Source organism: Meriones unguiculatus, chromosome 8, assembly GCF_030254825.1.
Source record: "Meriones unguiculatus strain TT.TT164.6M chromosome 8, Bangor_MerUng_6.1, whole genome shotgun sequence".
In the NCBI taxonomy this organism is placed as follows: domain Eukaryota; kingdom Metazoa; phylum Chordata; class Mammalia; order Rodentia; family Muridae; genus Meriones; species Meriones unguiculatus.
Window position 1 is genome coordinate 83,858,888 of NC_083356.1, and position 14,076 is coordinate 83,872,963.

Genomic DNA, 14,076 nt, shown 5'->3' on the forward strand with positions numbered 1-14,076 from the left:
GTTGTTTATGACTCCTTGGGGTTGCTAAGAAATACCTAGGTTCTGCCAAATACTATATCCAAAGTAAGAGAGGTGACTGAGTGGGATTGAAGGGTTGCTTGAGGTAGAGTACACTCTGTGTTTTCTTTACACTGTGTAAGATATTCACATATTTAGCATGGAGATTAGGAAATTTATATCTAAACGAATGCTTTTTACATGGAGACTAATATTGAATGTGGGAGGGAATTAATCATTGTATTGTGTCTTATTAATAATTATTCTTGGAATGTTTACATCTCAATATAATCCATCATATTCCATTTTTAGCTGTATTCAATGTTGAGTAATATTCATAACAGTTGACATGCCTGCATACTAAACTAAGGAACAAAACCTTTCTGAAATGAATTTAGTAATAAAAGGCTAGATTATTAAAAAGGGTACATAAAGAAATGGAATCTAAGTCAATAAACTTGACAAAGCATTCACTTCCTTAAGAGCCTGGCTTCTTTTACATGTGTATTGTGTCACAATGCCATGATGATGAGATTCACAGGGCCCTGGCACCCCTTCGAAAGGCCCTGAGTTCAATTCTGAGCAACCATGTGGTAGGTCATAATGATCATATAATAAGATCTGGTGCTTTCTTTTGGCCTGCAGGCATACATGCAGGCAGAATACTATATAAATGAAAAATAAATTTTTGGGCCTGGAGAGATGGCTCAGAGGGAAAGCTTCATAATGTACAAGTCAAAATTGCCGGACATCACATCCAGACTTTACCATAATCACTCTAGAAATAACACTTATGTCTTAGTTTGCTTCTTATTACTGCCATTATGGTCATGACCAAAGTCATTTGGGGTAGAAAGGGTTTATTCCTCTTACTGGTTGCAGCCATCAAGATGGACTTTGGGTCTGAAACTCATGGAAAGAAGCTGGAGAGATCACAGGCTTGCTCAGCCAGCTTTTTTTTTTTTTAATCTACCTATGACAACCTGTCTAGAACAGGCACTGCCCTTAGTAACCTGGGTCCTCTCACACAAATTATTAGCTTAAGAAAAAGCTTCACAGACTTGCCTATAGAAAATGTGATGAAAGAATTCCCTCAATTAAGATTCCCACTTCCCAGGAAACTCTAGTTTTTGTCAAGGTGAAAAAAAATTCTGGCCAGCGAACCTTCTTATGTTTTCCTTTCTCTAAGCTGATGAAAGCTTTTTCTGAATCCCTTCACTGGATTTCTACCCAAATTTTACTAGCCAATCTCAAACCTGTTGTTCTCACAGTACGTAAGAACTTCGTGATTCAGCCAAAAACCTTGGACCCAGGGGGGCCTGCAGAGACTGATACTTCAGCCAAGGACCATGCATGGAGAGGACCTAGACCCCCTTCTCAGATGTAGCCCATAGGCTGTTAAGTTTCCAAGCTTGTTCCCTAGTAAGAGGAGCCGGGTCTGTCTCTGATATGAACTCAGTGCCTGACTCTTTGATCACCTTCCCCTGGCGGGGTGCAGCTTTGCCAGGCCACAGAAGAAAATGATGCAGCCAGCCTTGATGAGATCTGATAGGCTAGTGTCTGATAGAAGGGGAGGAGGACCTCCTCTATCAGTGGACTAGGGAAGGGACATAGGGAAAAAAGAGGGAGGGTGTGAGGGACTCGGTAGAGATGACAGAGGGGGCTACAACAGGATACAAAGTAACTTATTTTAAAAATAAATAATAAATATTAATAAAAACATTCTGTTTATAAGAATAATCAAAATTGACCAGTATCTTTGGGATATGAGAAGACAGTCACGATTTTTATTAGTTAATTACTTTGGTATCTTTTCTTTTACTATATAGATTGCATTTATTGAATACTTTTAATGAGAAAAATAGTCCCATCCATTTCTAGACTATTGATGATTGCAAAACCATCTGTCATGAAGGAATAATTAAATCAGCTTCATCAAATGATACATGTATAAGTTTTAACTAAGGTGAGTGACTTTGGTGTTATAAGCCATTTAAATGTAGTAAAATATTATCTATTAAAACTGCAACATGAGACAAGGACTACCCCCATCCTCCACCTGCCATTTTTCAGGCCCTACCTCTAACTGGCAATCCCAGAAATGGCTGTCATCAGGGACTGCCAGTAACACTGGGGCCTGCCCCTTGCCTTCCATGAATCAGTTCCTGGGCCCCAGTTCTACCTTCAGTCTCAGAGGCAGCAGCCTCCAGGGCTACCAGAAGTGGCAGCCATTGTCTGCAGCCATCAGGACATATCAGGGACCACCAAACCTGCCAACACCAGGGACAACCAAATGGCTAAAGGCCAGTGAAAAACACACTCAACAAAACCCAGGGAAATATGGCACCTTGAGAACCCAGCTGTCCTATTACAGCAAGTCTTGGATTTCCTAACAAAACTGAAGTGCGCCCCTCCCCCCCCCACATTACCTTAAATCTTATCTTATGAAGATAACATAGGACTTCTAACAGGAAATGAATAAGTCCCTCAAAGAGATATAGGAAAATACAATCAAACAGAGAAGGAAATGAATAAAATTGTTTAAGACCTGAAAAGGGAAATAGAAGCAATAAAGAAAACACAATCTAAGGCAATCCTAGAGACAGAAAATTTAAGAAGGAGAACAAGAACTACAGACACAAGATCAGCAATGGACTAAAAGAGATGGAAGAGAGAATCTCAGGCATAAAAGATATGATAGAAAAAATCAATACAGCGGTCAAACAAAATGTGAAATCTAAAAATGTTCTAACACAAAACATCCAGAAAATTTGGGATACCATGAAAAGATTAAACCCAAGAATAATAGGACCATGCATGGAGATAACTTAGAACCCCTGCACAGAAGTAGTCCAAAGCAGCTCAATATCCAAGAGGGTTCCCCAATAATAGGACCAGAGACCATCTCTGACATGAACTCATGGGCTGGCTCTTTGATCACCTCCACCTGAGGAGGGAGCAGCCTTACCAGTCCACAGAGGAAGACAAAGAAATAAGTTCTAATGAAACCTTACAGTTTAGGGTCAGATGGAAGGGGAGGAGGACCTCCCCTATCATTGGATTGGGGGAGAGGCATAAGAGAAGAAGAGGGAGAAAGTGTAGGATTGGGAGGGGAAGAACGGGCTACAGTTGGGATACAAAGTGCATAAACTGTTAACTAATAAAAAATGAAAAAAAAAAGAATAATAGGAATATATGAAGGAGAAAATTCCCAGCTCAAAGGTCCAGAAAATAACTTCAACAAAATCATAGAAGAAAATTTCTCTAACCTGAAGAAACAGATGTCTATAAAAGGACGAGAAAGGAAAAGAAAAAAATAAAGAAAAAATTCTTCTGCCACATAACAATAAAAACATTAAATGTGCAGAACAAAAAAAAGAATATTAAAAGCTGCAAGGGATAAGAGCCAAGTAACATCTAAAGACAGACCTTTTAGAACTACACCAGACTTCTCAACAGAGAATTTAAAAGCTAGAAGTATCTAGACAGATGTCTCACAGACCCTGAGACCACAAATGCCAGCCCAGACGACTCTATCCAGCAAAACATTCAGTAGGGCCTGTACCAGACACAAACTTATTTGCCAGCCCTTTGATCACTTTCCCCTGGTAGGTCTGCTTTACCAGACTGCAGAAGAAGAGGACACACTCAGTTCTGATGCAACTTGATGAGTAGGGGTGCAAGGTAAAGGGAGTTCCCCTTTTCTGATGGTGGGACTGGGAGGAGAGGAGAGATGCATTTCAAAAAGGATATAAAGTGAAAAAAAAATTAAAAAGCAAACATATAAGAAAATCATGAAGTTTGCAGGCAAATGGATGGAACTAGAAAATATTACCCTGAGTGAAGTAATCCAGACCCAAAAAATACATTAAGTATGTACTTACTTATAAGTGGATATTAGCCATGTAGTGCAGGATAGCTACCCTACAGTCCACAGACCCAAAGACCCTAAGTAGCAAGGAGGGCTCAAGGGAGGATGGTTTAATCTCACTCAGAAAGGGGAATAAAATAAACATTGGAAGTAGATGGATAGAGAACTGGGTGGGAGACTGGGTGGGGAGGGAAATGAGGGTGGTGATCAGGTAAGGGGAGAGCAAGGGTTGGGGGTGAGAGGGCTAGGAGAGATAGGTGAAACCGACGTTGGGGGAGGTATCTCTGGGATACCACCTTGAGGTAGGCTCTTGAGAGGACATGGGGGTAACTCTAGCTAAGATGTCTAACACCAAGGGATATGGAGACTTAAGAGACCACCTCTAATATCCAGTCATGGCATCAGTGGAGTGAGGGGGACACCAACTCATTCCCCAAACCTCCAACCCAAAATTTACTCTGCCTACATATGGTAAGCACAAAGATGGAGCAGAGACTGTGAGAACGGTCAATCAATGACCGGCCCAACTTGAGACACACTCCATGGAAGAGAGCCAACCCCTGACACTATAAATGATACATTGCTGTGCTTGCAGACAGCCTAGCATAGCTGTCCTCTGAGATGCTCCTCCCAGTAGCACGTCAAAAGAGATGCCGAGTCCCACAGCCAAACATTAGGCAGAGTTCTGGGAGTCTTGTGGAAGACTGGGGAGAATGAAAGAGGGACTTCGGGTTGGGGAGAAACCCACGAGAAGACCAACAGTCTTTGAACTAGGCCCATGCGGGCTCACAGAGAGTGAACCACCAACCAAAGAGCATTCATGGACTGGACCTAGACCCCTACACATATGTAGTTAATGGGCAGGCTGGTATTCGTGAAGGTCCTCTAGCAATTTGAGAGAGGGCTGTCTGACATGGACTCTATTGCCTGATTTTGGATCACTTTCCCCTACCTGGGATGTTTTTTCTGTCCTCAGTGGAAGGTGTTGTGCTTAGTCCTGATGTGGCTTGATGTGTTGGGACAGGTTAATGCAGAGGGAGGCTTCCCTTTTCTGAGGAGAAGGGGAGGAGGGAATGGGGAAAGAGGGTAGGAGTGTGTGACTAGGAGGAGAGTAGTGAGGGGTCTGCAATAGAGATGTAAAGTGAATAAATAAATAATGGGAAAAAAAACACAGATTCTTTACTAGTACATTATGTATTTTAGCATAATGACTCCAGATGAGGAGTCAAAAATATCAAAGAGAGAGAAAAACTGAACTACAGCTAATGTAAGGGAATATGAACTAGTTTTAGGTTTTAGTGTATTTTCCCCAGCAAAAACAGTAACAAAATTATGTTTAACTGAAAAACTGATTAATCACTTAGATTCCAGAAAAAAAAAATCTATAATAGGAAACTACAATAGGAAATAGCAGTTCCTAAAATTGTCAGTTTCACAGAGAAGATGAAACAAACAACAAAAAAGAGGAAATAGTATGAAAACCTATTGCAGGTGGACAATGGTTACTAAGTTTCTGGTGTCAGCTTCCATACTTATGAACCGCCTTGCTTGGTTGACAGAAAGACGGAGCTTCATCAAATTACCCCCTTGTTTTTTGCTTGTTTTTCTGGATACCGAGCTTTAATTGCCTCTTTGTTTGATCAACCCCCTAGGAAAGCCTTCTTTTTTTAAACCACAGCCTAAGCCCTGTCAAGCCTTCTTCTCTACCACCTGGGCAGGTTTTGTGACTTTCATATTGGAAGAACTCTTTTAATCTTAGTAAAAATAAGAAAACATCTCCAGTTCTTTTAATTTTCATAATCTCTACATAACTACTAGTCAGAGATATATCCCATAAATTGACTCATGTAACTTATTTTAGTGGAGAACTGTTTGATACTTGCTTATGTGAATGAATGACCACTATAATGTTGGAAATTTACTTTGTAATTAAGCTACCTAACAAAAGCAGAGGAGCCCTCTAAAACAATAGGGGAACAAGGAGTCACAGCTCACGTAACTACATAATGACATATAGGCATTTCTCGACACAAGAGAGAAAATATTTCTCATGAGTTAAGTGCTGAGCTACTCTAGCGACTCCATCTTAGAGTACTGGTAATTTTAATCACATTTGAAACATATTTTAAGCAGTAAAACAGATTTGCCAGAATAACTAGAGGATTTTTACATTCAGCATTGAAAAATGGATACACAATATCCTCACTGTACTTCCTTAAAATGACATATTACTGCAATCGCAGTAAATATTGAACAATCAGTCATGACTGTCTATTATCCCAAAGGATAAATTATGCCCTATCTGACGTGAATGTTTCATTAAGTATTAATACTTGCAGGGTGGCATAGTGCCTACAAGCCAGCTGTTCTCAGGTTAAGCCCCAGAACTTCAACACTTATTTGGAAGAGAGAATTGACTCTTGAAAGCTTTCCTTTGATGTCCGTAGCTGCAGCTTCCCCATACACATTCATGCATAGACACACAAATTCTTAATTTTATCTACTCTGGCAAAAACAAACAACCAAGCAGCAGCAAAAACCTACATGTTACTCTCATTCGCTGACTCTTTTTCTAAGAGAAGCTGGCATAAAACTCCACACTGAGTTATCTAATTTGTCAGAACTGGTGCACATTTCTCGCAAAACAGGTCTCCTCATCCAACCTGAATAAAAGTCTAAGTATCTGAGCTGTGCGGGTGAAGAACCCAATAGAATAGCTGCAATGTCTGCTGCGTCTTCAAACAAGATAACTCCGGTAAATAACCTCGGTTTTCAAATTTTATAAGTGAGGTATCTTCAGTAATTAAATGATAATTAAACTTGCAATTCAAAAATTTACCATCTGGTCTTATAGTATCACTCTTAATGGCTGATACTGGGCAAAAAGTTAAATTGGGTTTAAATTTCCTCATAATAAAATTAGGATCATGGACTCTAATCTTGAGGGTTACAAGAATATGTACAGTACATTACAATAACTGTTCAGCATTTCAGTTGTATGACATGCTCATTCAATAGCTACCATGAGCAAATGTTTTTCCTTTTTAAATTTTTTTATATTATTATGTTTCATACTTTATTCAATTTGTATCCTGATTGTAGCCCTCTCCCTCATCTCCTCCCCATCCCACCCTACCTCCCTCTTCTCACTCTATCCACCTTCCCTAGTCCACTGAAAAGAAGGAGTCTTCCTCCCCTATTATCTAATCTTAGCCTTTCAGGTCTCATCAGGACTGCCTGAATCCTCTTCCTTTGTGGCATGACAAAGGCTTCATCACCCAGGGGAAGTGATCAAAGAGGCAACCAAGTTCATGACAGAGACAGTTCCTGCTCCCCTTACTTGGGAACTCTCATGAAGACTGAGCTACCAATCGGCTACATCAGAGCAGTGGGTCTAGATCCTCTCCATGAATGGTCCTTGGTTGATGCATCAATCTATTCAAGTCTCCCTGGGCCCAGATTTTTTGGCTTTGTTGGTCTCATTGTGAAACTTCTGTTCCCTCCAAGTCCTTCTATTCCCTCACTTTTTCTATAAGACCCCTATGCTCTGCCCAAGGTTTGGCTGTGAGTCTCTGTTTTAGGTTCAATCCCCTGCAGGGTAGAGTCTTTCAGAAGACATCCATGGTAGGTTCCAGTCCTGTTCCCTCTCTTCTGTTGCTTCTGCAGTCTATCCTGCTTGCCCTTCTGAATGAGATTTAAGCATCCTCCATAGAGTCCTCTTTGTTGTTTACCTTCTTTAGGTCTGTAGATTTTAGTATGTTTATCCTTTATTGTATGAACAATATCTGCTTATAAGTAAGAACATTTTTAAGGGTATAATACTTATATTCAGTCTCTTAGAGAGTAAATACAATTGGTCTCAGGGATTTTTGTTCTATTGTGCAATGTTTGCAACTGTAATTTCATGAAATGCCTTTCTTCCAAACAATACAAAACGTCACTGCATAAAAACAGAATTTGTGTTTTTAGCCTTGTCCCTATCAACTCTATGTCAGTTGCACAATATTTTTTAATACAATGTAAGTATCTACTACTTACATCTGTTTAAACCTTGTAGCCAACACCAACTGCTGTCACCAATGACTGTCACTGAAACTAGTAGAGTCTAGAAAACACATCAATCAAATATCACCTAATGCCCTATTAAGAGTAAATGAGGTCACCTTTCACACATGGGGAATCAGAAGGCACCTTCCTCATCTCATTGAAACAATTTGGCACAGTAACATTTTATTGAATAGCCATTATGTTATTGGACAGACTTTCTGGTTGGTCAGACGTTTGTAAAAACTTAGTGTAGGGATAGACGACCTAGATTCTTTGCTAAATGGCCCCTATACGACATACACATCCTTATGTTTAGTTTACCAAATTTGTTTCATCCTCTGTTGAATAAGTATCTGTCTTTGATGGTTTTTATTTATCTTATCAAAGCAAACCCAGAAGTAGGCTGCTGGAACCTGATGCACAAGCAGGTTATTTCTCATTATTTTAGCTATGCTTGGACATGAGTGAGTTACATGCTGTCAGGGGTGAGGTTCTGTTGCATACCACTCACCTGTACTGCTTGAAACACCAGGTTTAACCTAGGACTTCAGAACAGCAATAACGAAGTACAACCACCACTTTGGAAATCAACCTTGTGCTTTCTCAGAAAATTGGGAATAGTTCTACCTCAAGACTCAGCTTTCCCGCTCCTGAGCATATACCCAAAAGATGCTCCACAAAGACATTAGCTCAACTATTTTCATACCAGCTTTATTTGTAAATAACCCAGATGTTCCTCAACTGAAGAATGGATAAAGAAAACATGATACTTTTATACAATGGAATTATTAAAAACAAGGAAATCATGAAATTTGCAGACAAATGGATTGAACTAGAAAAGATTATCCTGAGTGAAGTAACCCATACCCAGAAAGACTCACATGGTATGTACTCCCTTACAAGTAGTTTTTAGCCATTTAGTACAGGATAACCATACTACAATCCAGAGACCCAAAGAAGTTAAACAACAAGAAGGGTCCAATGGAGGGTGCCTGAATCTCACGCAGATTGGGAAATCAAATTAGACATTGGAAGGGGAAGGATTGGGAACTAGTTGGGAGAGGGAGTGGGAAAGGAAAGAGGGTGGGGATCAAGTGTGGGGAGAATGGGAAAGGAAGGTGAGAGGGCTAGGAGATAGAAGTGAAACTGATGCGGGTTGGAGGGGAAGGCATCTCTGGGATGAACCAGAGATCTGCATCAGGGTAAGCTCCTTGGAAGATATGGGGGTAGCTCTAGCTGAGACTCCTAGCACCAGGGCAGATGGAGACTGAAGTGGCCACCTCCATTATCCAGGTAGGACGTCCTGTGGTGGGAGAAGGACACCACCAGTCTTCTCTCCTACACAAAACCTTTGACCCAAAGTTAGGATTTTAGATAAGATATAAATAGTGAATACTCCACTAAAGGTCATAGAAACACAGGTTCAAGTTTCTAGGCTTGAGTTGGTGATATTATTTTTTTTAATTAATTAATATATTTATTCACTTTACATTCCAGTTGTTGATCACTCAGTCCTCTCTCTAGGGCCCACCATCTCTCTGTCTCTTCCCCCTACCTCATCTCCTTTACCCCTCAGAAAAGAGGAGGCCCTTTCACCTACCCATCCCAGCACATCAAGTTACATCAGGCCTGAGAACATCCTCTTCCACTGTGGCCTCACAAGGCAGCTCTGCCAGGGAGAAGTGTTCAAAAAGCAGGCAGCAGAGTCCATGTCAGAGTTGGCCCCTGATCCCCTTACTAGGAAACCCACACGAAAACAGAGCTGCCCATTGGGTACATATGTGTAGCGGGCCTAGGTGATGATTTTTAGTAATCCGTGATACCAATAAATTTTTATGTTCTACACAATATTGTGACTCTAAACAGAGTATAAGGGTAAGCAATAAGATTATAAATGCCATCCAAAATGATCAATGTGCAGATAATAAGATTATAGATTGCTCAGTTCTAAAAGACAGCTATATTACATTCCCTCTCCCAATGTTCAGGGATAATCTTGAAGAGAATGATGGAAGACTATAAGATGCAAAGGGAGTCAGGCATGACATGACAGTTATATGTATTAATTCAAAATGGCTGAAAGACATACATGAAGATAGAAGGAAAAAGTAGAATGGAGGGTAGGAGAGGAATTGGAAAGAATACAGTGTGGTAGGGCATGGACCTAAACAAGTTATATCCAAGCAGGAATGACAAGTAAAATATTCTATGTATGTTGTATGCTTGTACAGAGTTCACAAATTAGTAATAATAAATATGTACAGAATAAAATATAACTTTGTAAATAAACTATACTGTGTTATTCTATTTACTAAATAGAAGAACACCTCAGAAAATTTATGCTATCTCAATAGTCAGTGGATGAAAACTCATTAACTTCATTAACATTTAAATTTTTGTTAGATGCTCTGTCTACTGCAATAAAAAAAGCAGATACATTGATTCAACAATCTGAAAACGAAAACTCTTTTAGAAATGAACATGCCTCCATGATTTCTTCTCACTTTAAGTCTCTATCTTTTCCAGGCCAGAATATACTTTCTTATATATATATTCACATAATAACAGTATTCAATGTTCTATATTTCTAGTTGGCATGCATAATTTTCTCATGATAATTTAAAAATATAGTAGCATCCTTGAGAATATTTTCATATAAATTAAATTGTTCATTTTATAGGTGACTTAAAACACAAGGAGGAAAAAATCTTCAAACATTTCATGATCTCCATTTTCATAACAAGATTGCATTAAAAATTTTCTAAGTAAAAGGAAATTGAGTGGAAAATTTTAACCCTCTCTAATTTTTACAGTTTGTTAACCTTTACACAAGTTTTGTTCTTTTCGTTATAAGTCCACTGTGACTGACCTTAAGGATCTAGTTTCTGTCTGAACTCAGAGTTATTTTTAAGATTGTTAAAGCCTGGATCAGATAAAAATGACTTAGGAGTAACATGTTAGGGATCAACATGGATTGATATAGAAATTTACAACCAAAAGTTCGTAGGTCTGGTATCAATGCATTCATATGCTTCCCCCCCCCAAATCTAATATGGTTAGGGAAAAAATTAGGAGACAGAAGAAGAACTGACTTGAGTAGGGACCCAGGATGCCTTTGTAAATCTGCAGTTATTGACCAGGGACTTAAGGATGCTGAATCATACATTTCTGTGAAATGAAACAGAACATAATATACTAAAGTAAGCAAGGCAGAAATGAACTTATAAGATGCACAAAGGTTCTTTGAAACATCCATAGCATATTCAGGAGAAGGTGTGTAGACTAAAAAGAAACAATTTGATATAGATTCTACAGATCAATATCCTAGTGATTTCAACCAGCAACTGAATAAAGCTGTGTTACTTAGTAACATGATACCTGCTTTATTAGTAAACACCTATATTTTCCATGGCTCATTTCCTGCCCATCAATTTTTGCTTTGAAAGAGTTGACTTGTAGGGAACACTTGAGAAATGAGAAACAAAGAATTTAATTTAATTTTTGAACTTCAAATACAGGGGAAAATTTTATACAATTTTCTCCTGGCTACAATCAGTTCATTTCATATATTATAAATGACCCAAGATGTAGAGGAAACATTATGCTGTGATTCAGAGGCTGAAAGACAAGCTACATAGTGTTAGAAAAGCCAAACCAAAAATTCTCACCAAAGAAATTCACGAGATTATGTGGACTGTAGTCCAATTTTTGCAGGCATAAAATATTTTGCGTCAGTTAGAAAATGTAGCATTGGAGGGGAACAAAACTGAAATTTATGTCATAATAGGAATGTCAGAAATATTTTAATATTATTTAAGATACCTTTTTAAGAAAGAATCCATGAGTTGTCATACTGCTTTAATTGTGTTGAAAACCATCCTTAATGCCCCGCTACAGAGAATGGCGTTTCTTATTTTGTCACATTAACATTTGGTGTGTCCAGCTAGCATTGCGTTTTTATGGACTCACATATCATATATTCAGTTTTGGCATCTCATTGCCTCATAATGAGTATTTTGCTAACATTAAATACAGTCTTGGTATCTATTTGTTACTATCTCAACATTTTATTTAGTGTGGTTTATATAAATCTTTTATTCATTGCTTAAAATTGGATTTCTGTTCTTCATGTGTCTTAGATAAACCTCTTTGTTACTTTGTCACTTGTGGCAATATTTGTATACTATTATTAAGAATAAATTTCATATTTTAAATTATTTCAAGCTCTGATAAAGTGTAATTTACTATTTTATAAAAATAGTGGTTTGGGTATCATATACAAATGCTCATTGCAAAATGCAAAGCTATGCAGATTTTTTTTTAGTTTCTTTTTAGAAGTTTTACCGTTTTATCATTTTGTATTAAACTAACTGACTTTTTAAAATTTTGTGTAAGTTATGTGTATATGTGGCAACATTATTTAATAGTTTTCAGCACCATTTTTGTGTGCCCTAGTCATGAAACATCTTTGGCCACCAAGCCAGACATCAAGCTAGGTTGAACAAAGAATGGCCATCTGCTCTTCCCCTGACTTATATGAAAACACTGCCAACAAGGTGCCTCTTTACCCATTGCCAGGGAGGGGAGGCAGCAGAATTTTTTAAAGAGTATTTTGTTGTTGTTGAATTGTGTTTTGTAAAACACAACAAAACCAAAAACAAGTCAATTGATTGTACTTCTGTTGATACGTTTTGGTCTGTTCCTCAAATCTACAACCATCACCACAAAAGTCTTGTTAGTAGAGAGATACACAAAGTATATGTTCGTCTTTAAATTTGCCTTAGATTGAAACTAAAAGCTTGTCTTAGGACAAGTTCTAAACATTGCTCCCCTGCTGCATTTCCCTTCTTAATATCTTCATGTCTACATTAATTCTCAGAGCCTGCTCACCAAGATGTGCTGAGTGAAGCCTGACCAAAAGAAGCCATTTTTCACTTCAGAAGATGAGTAGGAATGTATTGAACAGATCTGCAATCAGGAGAGCCATATGGTGTAGGGCAGGAGGGGAGAGAAGGCAAGTTGTCAATGTGTGGGATGTGAAAAGAAGTAGGTGTCCTTCAGCATGTGCAATATGGACAAGCAGGGGGATGGTACTGTGGTGAAATGTTTTACTCCTGTTGTATCTTCTTTCCTCTAGGATTGATCTGTTGCTGTCTAAATAAGCAATTTCATATTATGGATGAACATAAGACATATAGCACAGTGGTATCTTAGATAAAGGCACCAAATATCTATTTTCTCATTTTAAAATGATCTACAAAGTAGAAAAGCTATGTCAGTTTTTAAATGATGTTTTCCCCAGACATGGCAAGCAGGATGCAGAGCTAAAATCCTTCTGTTCTGCTGGTGAGTGTCCCTTTGCAGAGATTTTGTTCCCATATGGCAATGTTATCTCTTCATCTACCCCTCTAAAGAAATAACATTAACTGCTGAATTTTTCATATTTATTTCTCTAGCTCAATTTTTTTAGTGGAATTTTATAGTTATTCACACTGGAGGAGTCACTCTGATGTCAAGCCACAGCAGTTCCACCCCGCTGATGCCTCGAGTTGCTTTAATTCTTCTTAATAATCCCCAAACAATTTGAAAATCAGTTAACAATAACTTCCTGCTTTGTTTGAAAAGATTATCTGATAGATTTTAAAGAGATTCACAAATATATTATCTTTTTATTCATATATTTTTGTTTATCTTCATGTTTAGTTTTCTTAAATAAAATGTCTGCTCCAACAAAATCAAAGTTTTGCCTAGTTTATTTATTGCAATATGCCCAGAACTCATTTTGGTATGCAATAAACAAGTGTTTGATTCATAAACTGTAATTATAATATCTTGATATATTACTATTATATACTTGTATTATATAGTATTTTATTGAAAATATAACTATATACAAAACTTTTCAACATATGAAAATTGGGTAGGTAAAGAAAGTCAAAGTCCAAACTTTATTTTCAGGATGGATCACCATATTGATTGCATTGTGACCATAAATATTTTGGTGTTCCATAAATTTTATAGTAAATCAGAAGCCCATTGCACAATCTGAACCATTCATCAATTCTTGGTAATATACAGTCTAACTTAGTATTAGGTCCAAAATGTGGTTCTTTGATTACCCCACAGGGATTAAAATAATTTGTGTCCAAAGACTTACAGAT

At 38.0% G+C, this 14,076-nt stretch overlaps 1 non-coding gene across 1 annotated transcript; it reads right to left on the bottom strand.

Moving 5' to 3' along the window:
- Positions 1-12,357: 12,357 nt before the first annotated feature.
- Positions 12,358-12,498, bottom strand: LOC132656119 (small nucleolar RNA SNORA48). The gene has a single exon (XR_009594058.1). It is a non-coding gene; the product is annotated as a small nucleolar RNA SNORA48 (small nucleolar RNA).
- Positions 12,499-14,076: the final 1,578 nt, after the last annotated feature.